Here is a 13,658-nt window from a genome sequence, read left to right as displayed (position 1 = left end):
AATATATAAAGAACTGTGTCAAATTTCTAAGACTACAAGTCATTCCACAACTGATAAATGGTCAAAGGATATGAACAGACAATTTTCAGATGAAGAAATTAAAACCACCTATAGTCATATGAGAAAATGCTCTAAATCACTATTGATTAGAAAATACAAATTAAAACAACTCTGAGGTACCATTCACACCTCTCAGATTGGCTTAGATTGGCTACAGGAAAAGATGATAAATGTTGGAGGGAATGTGGGAAAACTGGGGCATTAAGGCATTGTTAGTATAATTGGGAAATGATCCAAACATTCTGGAGAGCAATCTGGAATTATGTCTAAAGGGCTATTAAAAATGTGCATACTTTTTGATCCAGCAGTGCCATTACTGGATCTGTATTCTAAGGAAATTTAAAAAAAAAAAAAAGGAATGTGACAAAATGTTTATAGAAGCCCTTTTTGTATAGCAAAGAATTGGAAAATGAGTAGATGCCCATCAATTGGGAAATGACTGAACAAGTTATGGGGTATATGAAGGTAATGGAATGTTATTATTGTATTAAAAATTGATAAAGAAGCTGATTTTAGAAAGGCCTGGAAAGATTTACATGAACTGATGCTGAGTGAAACAAGCAGAACCCGGAAAAAATTGCACATAATAACAGCAAGAATGTCCAATGATCAACTATGAAACACTTGGTTCTTCTCAGTGGTTCAGTGATCCAAAGCAGTCCCAACAAACTTCAGACAGAAAAAGAACTGAAGAGATGGAATTTAAATCAACACATGCTGTGTTCACTTCTTTTTCTATTTGTTTGTTTTTTTTTTATCTCTCCCATGGTTTTTCTCTTTTGCTGATTTTTCTCCCTAACATGATTCATAAAGCAATGTGCATTAAAAATAAATAAATTTACTAGAAAAAATTTATAAAAACAAGTTCCCTCCTTTCCTACTTCAAATTTGTATCCTTCATTCCGTTCAAATTGTTCTATTCTTTCCTTCCAAGAAATGCCTGGATGGGTTGTAAAATATAAAACAAATCACTTCCCTTCCCTAGATTACCATCTATCTGTCTATTGAAATTCTATTTATCCTTTCAAATTCTACTTCCCTAATGCCTTTCTAGATCACTCCAGGTTGGTGGTTTCTCCTATTGCAGTGTTATCAAATTCAAATAGAAATAGGGGCTACTAACTTAAAGGTGAGGATCCCAGTTGGCTTAAAAAGTGACATATTACCATTATCTATGTTTTATTGTATTTTTGTTTATTTTATTAAATATTTCCTGATGACATTTAAATATGAATCATTTTAACCTCAGCCATGATGGACCTACTTTTTTTTTTTTTTTTTTTTTTTTGCCCAGGGTCACACAGCTAGGACGTATTAAGTGTCTGAGACCAGATTTGAACTCGGGTCCTCCTGAATTCAAGGCTGGTGCTCTATCCACTGCTCCACCTATCTGCCCCAATGGGCCTACTCTTTGACATCTCTATAGCCTATAGCACCTTACCTATACCACTCAATTATCATACACAACACTTCCACTTATATTATTAGTCAATTTAGTTTATTTCTTGGATTAAATTATAAACTCCTTGATATCACATACTTAGTCCAATGTCTGTTGGTTAATTAGCTATTCTTGTTCATTCTTTGTTTCAAGAGGACCAAAGACAGCATGATGTTTGGGTAAAATAGCGGCTGAGGGGTAGTGTCTTGACTTGCCAGTGTTTAGTTTAAGTGAGGCAGAGTTTTATAAAGTCACAAACCTCACTCTTTTTTCCAAAGTCACCAAGTGCAGTGGCAGGACAAAAGTCACGATCACTGGCATTGGCCCAGGATGCAGTAGGTGACCTGGGTGTCTTCAATGTCTTCCCAAGCTCTGAGTGTTCCACAATCCCTATTTCTGCTGCCTTCATGGATACTGGGATGAATTATTCTCTTCCACCAGAGGAAGTCTCCTCAAGCTTGGGATAGACAACCCCCAATTTCCTGACAGTTTGAGACCTGTTGATTACCCTCAACCTGATTTACCTACTTGCTAAGACAGTTTTACAGGGCGTGAGTACTGCCCATGCCACACTATCTTGGAGCCACAGATGAGAGCTGTATGACAGGTAGACGCCAAAATTGAATGAGCAGGCCTGAAAAGGGCTCTGCATCCCTCTCATATCAAATGGGCTTGTCCTCCTGGAATCCTCCATCTTCCATAGATTAGTTTCTGTATCAGAATTAAAATTGCTTAGATGATTCTGGATTAGTGAAATCCATGACTCATGAAATCATGCTAACCTTGGACTTTCTGAGTCATTAGCACTCCTTCCCCGGCAAATTGTACAGGACAGGTATATTGCAAACTAGAACATTGCTTTGATAGCATCTAGTTTTGTAACCAGTTCTGGACAAATCTGTTTAAAAAATAAAAATAAAAATCTTTCTAGTTCTTTTTCTTTTTTTGATCTTCAACTAGAAATATAAAAAAAGTATAGACTCTTCATTCCACACTTGAGCAAAGCCAAAGCAAGTCCCACAAAGTAATTACACACACACACACACACACACACACACACACACACACACCTCCGCCTCTTTCTTTATTTTTAGTTTAGTAGGGAAGGGAGGAAGTTTGGAGTCATACCAGGGCTAGGCTCCATTCCCTTATCTCAACTTTATAATCATGCAAAATGGGCAATTTTCTATCCTGAGGTTACTTTACATGAGTGAAAAAACTTCCCTGCATCCAGGATACTGACTTTTCAATTACACAGAGAAACATTGTCACACTCTACACAAATATCATGTTTTTTGGATGAAAGCAATATATGCCTTGGAAGACAATGAGCTAGAAAAGCCAGTGTTGAAAGATTTTGTATATAAGTATTGCTTTTGGATGCCATCCACATAGCTAAAAGTTTGTGATATCTTTAAAGAATCTCAGGGATATCTACGTTTAGGAAATTCAATCCTAGAAAATGTTATAAGCCAATTTATTTTTTGCTCAGCAAATGTATAATCATTTCTCCCCCCCATCACCCTACCCCAATATACACTTTGACTTAAGAGGCAGTAAGATATGTCATGAGAACACAGCACTGGTGGCAGACGATAAACTGGGCTTGAGTCCTAGTTCTTTTAAATATTGCCCTATTATTTTAGAAGAGTTATTTAATGCCTCTGGGCTTCAGTATCCTTATTTGAAAAATGAAGGGTTAAATCATCTTTAAAGTCCCTTACTTCTGTGAAACTATAATTCTATAATTGGTTCTGTTTGAGATTATGCTCTTTCATCTGCATCTGCTACGTATAAGAATCTGCAAGGGATACAGGGTTTCTGTCCTCAAGAGATCACAGTCAAGAAAGAGAAATGCATCGCCTACACAAATAGTTATAATGTTAGGCAATATCATAAATGTTGTATGAATTTTTTTAAAGGAAACATGTGGTTATTTCAGAGAGATGTGATCATTTATATTAGAAAGATTAGGAAGAGCTTTGGGGAAAAGGTAGTATTCGACTTTGGTTTTGAAGGATATCTAAAATTTTGACAAGTAGAAATGAGGAAGAGGGCATTCCAACGGGGGGAAAACATGAACACAAGTGTGGAGGTGAGAAAGATTTGTGAGGAGAATATTTTAGGAATGGCAAGTAATCCAGTTTGATTGAAATGTGAAATTATATAGAAAGTCATTGGGGAGCTAAGACTAGAAATGTAGACTTACAATCTATTTTTGGAAATCTTGAAACCAAGTCTAGAATTTTAGATGTAATTCAGGTGATAATGGAAAATCATCACAGATTTTAGAGCAAAGCAAGCATGATCATAGCTGTTCTTCAGGAAGATTAATCTGATAAGATAGGGCCAACTGAAGCTGGGCGTGGAGTGGGCAATGAGATATAAATCTTCATGTTAAGTTCTTTGGAGCCCCAACCCCATCATGATCCATATGAAAATCATAAACACTGGACACTTTCATGACTGGTTTTAATTATTTGACAAGAGAAATCATACACCAGACAAAAGTAACCTCTGGGAGGTTTTCTAAACTCAAGGGTTTAACCAAGGTTATTGTTAAAGAAGAGAGAACATAAAAAATAAAGTATTTTAAAAAGACTTTAAAAATCTAAAAACGGCAATGAATGACACAAGTCAGACATGTTCCCAAGTCTGCTTCCATGGAGAATTCTTTAAGTAATCCAGAACTGCACTTAGAGCTATTTTATTCTCTGTGACACAATTGAAAATGTCACCCATACAGAAAAACACCCAGCTAAAATTTTTAATCATAATAAAACAATGTGACTTTGTCAGATGTTAGGCTTCTTCAACATGTATCTTCAATATTGATATATGTGTTTAAGCATTTGTATGCCATTATAATATTCATAAGACTCTTGAAATCCATTTTATTTATAGGTTATTTCTCACCACCCTCCTTCAGCAAATAAAATCTGCTATTTCTGAATTTTACACATTAGAAAGCTGATAGAGGTTATCCAGTCCCCTTCCCTCAAACAACATAACTGTGGCACAGAGAGATTAAGTAAATTACTCAATATAAGACAAATAATAGTAGAAGATACTAAGTTTTAAACTCAGCATCTTTGCTTCCAAATCTACTGCCTTTTTATCCCACATTAGAACACTAAGGTTTTTTTTATTTTCAGCCTTCAGTTTTCTACATTATAGCAAGTAAATGAAAACTGAAAGAAAATCAATCCATTATTGGACTGATGCCTTCCCTGTAAATTTCTTCCTTTCCACTTCCATAAGATTGTAGCCCAAAAATTTCCCTCACAAAGAAAACCAGCATTAACCTAGCACCTTGCCTTAATTTAAGCTTTTTCTAACTATTACCAGGAAGTTCTTTCAAAATCATGTTTCTTGTTCTAGGAATTATGAGTCCCAAAGTTCTATATGACAGAAATCTTGTTTTAGCAAGAACAAGTGAGCATTCCAGTTATGAAACTCAACTGTCCCCCCATATATCACTGTAATATAGTGATCAGCTGCAGATATTTTTCTAGCAGACCAGTAATACACTGAGTGCAATCTTCAAACTGGAACATTTATCAAGAGCATATTCCTAATGAAGCTGGATGCCAGGGGAAGAGGCAGGAACATTTTTTTCCCTATCTTCAGATGCTACCTCATTGTTTTGTTGTTGATTTTTTTTCTTTCATTGGAAAAAAAAGTAAAGAAGAAAAAGAAAGGAAAAAACTTTAGGCTTTGATCTGTACATGTGACTAGTCTCTCTTGGGCCAACTCCCAGGGACTTCTTATTGCTTCAAGGGAAGCATTTGGAGTGTTCAAGGAGAACTAAGGTTTGCTGAATCCTTCTTGAGACTGCTCATCTATTTTTGGTGTCCACTTAACACTCAATTTTCACCTGTGGTCCTAGAAGCTTTATCATTCACGGCAATCACATTACAGAAAAATTGTCTCAGCAGACAAACCAAACCAGATTGAGGGTAATCTATGAGCCTCCAACCTGTCACTGAGTTAGGGTAAAGTCTACTCCAGGTATGTGAAGACTTCCCCCAGTGGAATGGACAGATGAGAACAATTTGTTCCAAGATCTAGGAAAGTGACTAAAATGGCACTGTGGAGAGCTTAGAACTTGGTCAGACACCAGAGATGCCGAGGTCATCCCCTGTACTCTGAACCATTGACTATCTTCTTAATTGTTGTCCTGCCGCTAGACTCTGACGACTCTGGCTGACAACTCTGTGTAATTCTGCCTCACTTAAATTAAATTCGCTGATAAGTCATTAAATCAACTCCTCTTCAGAAATAAAAGGCAAATGAAATTGCTTCAAAGATCAATAGATAGATTACTTGCCATCTAGAGGAGGGGGTGGGGGAAGGGAGGGAAATTGGAACACGAGGTTTTGTGAGGGTTAATGTTGAAAAATTATTCATGCATATGTTTTAAAAATTAAAAGCTTAATAATAATAAAAAAGGATCAATGGAAACTGCCTTTTTAGTTTTCCAGCTCCAATGGACATTACTCTCTCTTTCACATACTATAATCTGGCCAAACTGGCCTTTTTTCTGTTTCTCACCCATCAACTCCTAGGTCTACTAACATAGAAAAAAGTAGTTAAATCTTGCCTTAGTGTCTGTGATTCTGGGCAAGTTAATTAACTCTATTTGTCTCAGTTTCTCCATCTGTAAAATGAACAGGAGAAGGAAATGACAAATCATTCCAGTATCTTTGCTAAGAAAACCCCAGATGGGGTCTCAAAGAGTTGGACATGATTAAAACAACTGAACAATAACTGCTTCTACATAGCATTTTCCTGATTCCTTCAACTGGTAGGACCCATCTATTCTACATTGAATTTAACTACTTTTTTCTATGTTTGTATTTGTCATCTTTATATGCATGCTGAATACATTTTCCTATTGATTTGTCACCCCCATTAGAATGTGAGCTTATGACAAGTAGGGATCATATCATTTTTTTATACTTGTATTCATTATCTCTAGCATAGTACCTGGAAAATAGTAGGCACTTGTTGGCCAAGTAAGTGAATTTTTCCTTGCAATGGCAGTGAAAGGAGAGGCGGCACCTTGCCAAGAATGCCAAGGCAGTGGAAAGAACGGAGGTGAGAGCTTCTTGCTAACTACACAGGCTTTCCTCCCTTCTGAGATCCTGAGGTATTCTCCTCAATGCTCCAGGACAACAGGAAGATGCAAAGTTCTTTCAACTCAGGTTGTTTTCTCTGTGGGGGAGAAAAGTCTCTCTTCCTTTGCTGCATCTCCACTGGGTACTCAATAGCTATTAGCTGATGATTGGGAAAGATCTATCCTCTATAAACCTGGCACAGTGCACTAAAAATGTCATCATTCAACTGTGACCCATTTCTTTCTGCTTCTCCTTACAAAATTGAAACTTATCCTCATGAGTAATTGGCACTGCAACAGCAATACACTAAATGGCATTCAGGTGGTCTGAAAGAGTTAATGTGCAAGCTGAAGGGACTGAGGGAAAAGGGAATTCCATATTTATAGAGTCAGTTCTTTCATAAAATAACCTGATCCTATACTGGTGTACCACCTGCAAGAGCCTTCAGAGATATCCACAGAGATAAATAAGTGACCACAATCTTAGTTCATCCTCTTTTTACAGAAAAGGTAATTGAGGTCCTAAGGGCTAAAGTGACATTTAAAAAAAAATAAACCCACATATTGAATTCAACTGATTCAGACCATGGAATTCCTTCAGAATCCTCTGGGATCTCCCTTAAGATCCAGTGTGAGTCATGGAAGAGATCACTTTTTCCCAGCCCATATCTATTTCAAATGAGCCTTTATAGAATCAACACACTGATTCTTCATAGCCATTATAGCACTCTAATAGAACCCCAGTGTTAGACTGAATTGAGGCCTCCCTGGATAACATAAACATTCTCAGAATTCCTATTAAATGTACTTTCCATGACACTAGACTGCTTCTTAATTTCATTCTGAGTCTATTTGCAAATCCCTCCCCACCTACAACTTTGAGCCCAGTGGTGACATAACTATTGCAAAACCAGAACTGGATATCCTTGACTTGTACATTTTGAAGGCCTGAATCAATGAATGTCAGCCCCAGACAAGTTGCTATACAAGGCCAACTATAAATATGCAATGTAACCAACAAATTCTCTTGGGTTCTTGAGGTGAAGGAAGATCAGGAGCATCTTAAGACCATTCCTTAGAATGCTGGAGATAAATAATATATCATAAACATATATATATATATATATATATATATATATATATATATGTGTGTGTGTGTGTGTGTGTGTGTGTGTGTGTGTGTGTGTGTGTGTGTGTATATATATATATATATATATATATATATATTGTCAAAGAAACCAGGCTTCATGGTGTCTATAAAACTTTTCTCTAAAACTGAATTTAATACCCCAGAAGCATTGGCAGTTCAAGAGTTACTCCCTGGGGAGCTAATTGATGAAGCTGCTCTAACTTGAACTTGATTGGAAAAAGCCTTGAACATAACATACATGTATAAATGAACAAACTGAATCTTTTACTCAGGAAGTATCTAGTCCATTGGGAAATCTGGATTATGTAAAGCTTTTGTTTTATAATGTGCTTTTTATTGGGTTTGGAACGATACTTATTCTAAAATGTATGCAAAAGATATCCTTACTAATATGTTCCATTGAGTCCAATATCTCTATTATCTGATCTGCTAAAACAATACAATCCTTACTAGCAAGTACCTGAAAAATAAAACAGATGCTTAGCATCCTTGAGACTACGACACTATACCAAAATATTTCAAAATTACTAACTTTAATTCCCAAATTCAGACTGGATCCCAGAGAATATGACACTATTCCATTTCCAAGAAGCTATCACTTACAGAATGAAGCATAACACTGATATTTTGTTGTTGTTGTTTAGTCAATTTTCAGTCCTGTCTGACTCCTCAAGACCCTATTTGGGATTTTCCTGGCAAAAATACTTGCATGATTTGCCATTTCCTTCTCCAGTTCATTTTGCAGATGAGGAAACTGAGGCAAACAGGGTTAAGTGACTTGTCCAGAGTCACACAATTTATAACTGTCTGAGCTCAGATTTGAACTCAGAGGGATAAGTCTTCTTGATTCCAAGGTCTGGTGCTCTTTCTATCACACCACCCAGCTGCCCAAATGTTGATATAGTCATATTCAATTATGGCCTTACATATGAAATTAAATTATCATGCAACCAAATCATTATAATCTCTCCCTCGTCTGTATCAGAACCTTAATTATCATAGAGAAATCACTTTATCCCATTCATTTAGTTCAACTCAACAATCAATTATTAAGTACCTATTATGTACTACATGAGATACCATGTGGAATAGGGAGGGAGATACTTTGGAAGTGAGAAAGTTCTTTATTAAGTCCCATTTCTCATTCAAACTGGTAAACCCTAAGGATCAAAGTAGGTGCTTGCTGCTTCTCATATTATCAAGATCTGGTAAAGAAAAGAAAAGTGGCAACACAATGTGCTGAGTAGGTTTGGGGGATTCAGGGATAATACATGACACAGTCCTTGCCCTGCATATCTTACATTCTAATTGTGAGATAACACATGGATGCAAATGACTATTATCCAATCACAGGGAAAAAAATGAGATCAATAATCAATCTGATCCATTGATCAGAATCATAGATATAGAGACAGATGGAACTTAGAGGTCATTGAGTATAGTCTTCTCCTTTTATAGATGAAGAAACTGAGATTCAGGTAATTTAAATGACTTGCTCAGATTTCCAAAGTTAATATAATAAGTATCTGAGGCAGGATTTGAAATCGGATCTTTCTGACTTCAAAGCCAGCTTTACCTCCTTGCTGTCTGTCCCATAATACTGTTCTTTACAAATTATAAAGATATAGAGACTACAATGAATTATAGGGAGGAAGGAAATAGTTCCCTGTGAAGAATGCTTCATAGAGGATTACCACTCCCCTATCTCACCACACCGGAAAAGAAGGATTTTTAACAGACAGGGATACAGTATATTCTAAGTCTAGGGGAATTGTTTGCAAGAAAGGATGGAAGTGGGAGTGAAGGGGCTGAAATTATTTTAGTATGGCTAAAATACAAGGAATGCATAAAAAGAAATAGTGTAGAATTAAACTGGGGAAGGAGAATGGACCTCACTTGTGGAGTGTTTCAGAGATGTCAAGGAATGGCCTACAAGAACAGTGGAAGGAGCATAACACAGACATTGTACAGCAAAAGCAGGTTTGCTTTTATTTATTAATTTTCTTCCCTCCATTCATGGCATTGCTGCAGGAACAAATTATTTCCTCCTTGCATTGCTCACCATCACCTTAGGCAAACTGGGAAATATACCCATGTAATTTGAAAATTTCTATCTGATTGTACCCAAGGAGACTCACAGAGAAAAAACTGAAAAGGACCTAAGGGAAACATATAATAAGAACTTTTTAATTAATTAATTTAATTTAATAAATTAGCATGGTTTATCAAGTTTCTACATCTATGAGCAATGCTTGTTTGTTTGGACAACTGATACTGCACCTAGGAGTGGTGATGGAAAGAAGCCCTCAGATTTTGAGGTCACAATGTCCCAGCCTGGTGCAGGTGAAATGAAAAGGACACTTGGTGTTCTCCTGATCACTGGAAAAATTTCTGTGAGGTCAGAGGCTGGCAGGAACCAGAGAAGAAGGGAGAAAATCTGGAGAGGAACCCTCTTGTCTGACATTGTATGAAGTGGTAACATGGAGAGAACCGTGTCTCCTGATAAGACAAGAAACTTAAGATCATTCCTTCCTAGAGTACCAAAGCAAGAAACACATCAGAGCAGGATCTTTCTCTGGAAAAAGTTAGCAGTCTCAAGAGCTAAGTCCCACAGAACAGCCAGACAGAACAGCACTAAGGAAGGCCCCCAGAGGAAGTAAAAATGGGAAATGCAAAGAATTATTTAGAAAGAACTGGGGCAATTGCTAGAACCAAATCTACTTGGAGCTCTACCATGATTGTAAATGACTGAAGAAATAGTTTATACAGAGAATCAGTTTAGGCCTAGAAGGAACCATACAGGTCTTCTATTTCCACTTATTCATTTTACAGATGAAGAAACCATGTTTTCAAGAAGTCGAAAGATTTCACCTTAGTCTTACAGCTTATAAGGGACAGAGCCAAGATTCAAATCTGAACTGAGTTCAAATCCTGAGTGTTTTCTCTTATGTCACAGATGATTAGACAGGCTTGCTCACTGATGGATAATGCATTTCCATAAATTTTCAATTCCTTATGTTTTCATTGCCCTGAACAACAACTTTTATTCTTTGAATTTTGTATTTTGTAATATAAAGCTTCATAGGTATTCAGCATTTTAGACAATGAGGCTTAAAGAAAGTAGCCCTACTGGTAGGCAAAGGACATTCATAACTACGTAATTATAGGATTTCAGAGATATCACTTTACTTCTTAGTATCTCAGTTTTCTCATCTGCAAAATGATGTTCCTAATAGCTGCCTTCTCATGCTACATAACATAAAAATCCAGACTCTCAACAAGCACCAGGTCAAATTTTTGTTGTCTATGCCATTTTGAATAGCTTTTCTTTGAGTGGGAAGGTAACTTCATGAACCTTCATAACCAAATCATATCTCTTCCTTCTTCATGTCTAATAATGTAAATTGTTTGATTCACTTCCAGTACCCAAGATGACAGAGAAAGCAAGAAGTCATGTTCACATCTCCTATATTCACACTCCGAACAACTACAAAAAAGCACCTCAAAGCAAATCTTGGAATTTCAGGACCAGCCAAAAGCCAGGATGAAAAATCCTTCTAGCCCAAGAAACTTGGAAGGTCTGCAGGAAAGCTCTGTCTCACTAGATAAAAGGGGAGTGTGGTACAGGACAGGAAGCATCCAAGCAAGCCAGCACCAAACCCAACCTCAGTAAACCAGCAGGAGGTCCTGAACCCCAGTGCTGGGGAGCACAGAGAGCCCCCCAGTGTACTTCAAACAGTGCTAGTTCTCACCAAGTGCCTCAACATAGCTAGTCAAACTGGTAAACACCAGTACCTGGAGCAGCCTTGTACTTCAGCACAGCCCCAGGCAAACACACAGATTCCAATACCAGGACCCATCCAGCATACCTCAGGATCCCAGCACACAGCAGACCACATGCATGCTTAAACCAACCAGCACCAGGATGCTCACGTAACCAAGTATAGGCAGGTGAACAGGCAGAAGTCAATGTCAGAACCTCCCACCTTGCCTCAGTGTATTCCCAGGCAAACAGGTAGACACCAATGCCCATACTCCTCACATGGGCAAACACCAATGCTAAGGACCTCCCCTAAGAACCTCAACACATGGGAAGTCACTAGCACTAAGACCCTCTTTCCCATCTGACTCAGCCCAGCACCAGGTAATCCCTCAGACCTTTATATCCTCAGCAACATCAGCCACCTCCTACTCCATCAGATCTGCACCAAATATGAGGGTCTGCCCTGGACCTCAGGGCAACATGAGAACAGAGTACAAATTTAAAAATAAAGAAAAATTCTGGAAAAGATAAGCAAAACCCATTTTTAAAGGAACTTGACAATAGAAACATTATTATGGTTATGGGGAAATCAAGACACAAACTCAGAAGAGAACAATAATGTCAAAACACCTATGGACAAAATTACAAAGAAAAATGGAAATTAATCTCAAGGCTAGAAAGAACTTGTGGAAGAGCTCAAAAAATTCAAAACAAATAAAAAGGTAAAAAAATTTGGGAAAATAAATGAGAGTGATGCATGAAAATTATGAAAAAGAGTAAATGTCTTGGAGAAAAAAAAACAGTTCCTTAAAAAAGTAGAACTGGCTAAATAGAAAATAAAAACATACAAAAGCTAGCAGAGGAAAATAATTCCTTAAAAATCAGAATTGGGCAATTAGAAGCCAATGGTTTTATAAGATATCAAGAATCAATCAAGCAAAATCAAAAAAAAATGAAAAAATTAGAAGAAAATGTAAAATACCTCATTGGAAAAAAAAAAAAAACACACACACACCTGGAATATAGATCATGGAGAGATAATATAAGAATCAATGGGCAACCTAAAAGTCATGATCAAAAACAAAAAGGATCCGGACATCATGCTCATAGAAATTATCAAAGAAAACTGCCCTGATATTCTGGAACCAGAGGGCAAAATAGACATTGAAAGAATCCACAAATCAACTCCAGAGAAAGATTGCAAAATGAAAACTCCAAAAACCATTATAGCCAAATTTCAGAACTTTTAGATCAAGGAAACCCTATCAGGGATAAATCAGGGAGCCACAGTCATGCTTATATAGGACTTACCAACTACAACATTAAAGGATTAGAAGTCATGGAACATGATAGGGCTATAGGAACTAGGCACTACTAGGCAGGAAGTATGCAGGAATTAGGACTACAACCAAGTATCGCCTACCCAAGAAAACCGAGCATAATACTTCAAGGGGAAAAGGAAAAAAAAAACATAAGGAATTCAATAGGTCTAAATTATTTATATCACTCACTACTTGGAAACATGATACTTGTAATTTTTAAGAAATTTATCATTAGTAGTACAGCTAGGAATATATATATATATATGTATATATATATATATATACATATATATATATCAATAGAGGGTAAAAGGTAAATTTGAGAGAATGATATAAAAATTAATTAATGGATGAAAAAAATAATATACTGTATATAAAAAGAAAAGAAAGAAAGAATGGGGTAACTTATTTCACAAGAAGAGGCAGGAAAGATACATTTCAGTAAAAGAGAAAATGGGAGGGTGAATGGTGGGCATCACTTGGACCTTATTCTCATTAGAATTGGCTCAATGAAATGAGCAGGACCAGATCATTATATCCTTCAACAACAATACTATATGATGATCAATTCTGATGGACGTGGCCCTCTTCAACAATGAGATGAACCAAATCAGTTCCAATAGAGCATTAATGAATTGAACCAGCTACACCCAGCGAAAGAACTCTGGGAGATTACAATGAATCACTACGTAGAATTCCCAATCCCTCTGCTTTTGCCCACCTGCATTTTGGATTTCCTTCACAGGCTAATTGGACACTATTTCAAAGCCTGATTATTTTTATACAGCAAAACAACTGTTTGG

The sequence above is a fragment of the Sminthopsis crassicaudata genome, chromosome 3 (assembly GCF_048593235.1).
Source record: "Sminthopsis crassicaudata isolate SCR6 chromosome 3, ASM4859323v1, whole genome shotgun sequence".
Taxonomy (NCBI): Eukaryota; Metazoa; Chordata; class Mammalia; order Dasyuromorphia; family Dasyuridae; genus Sminthopsis; species Sminthopsis crassicaudata.
Note: the sequence above shows the minus strand (reverse complement) of the source record.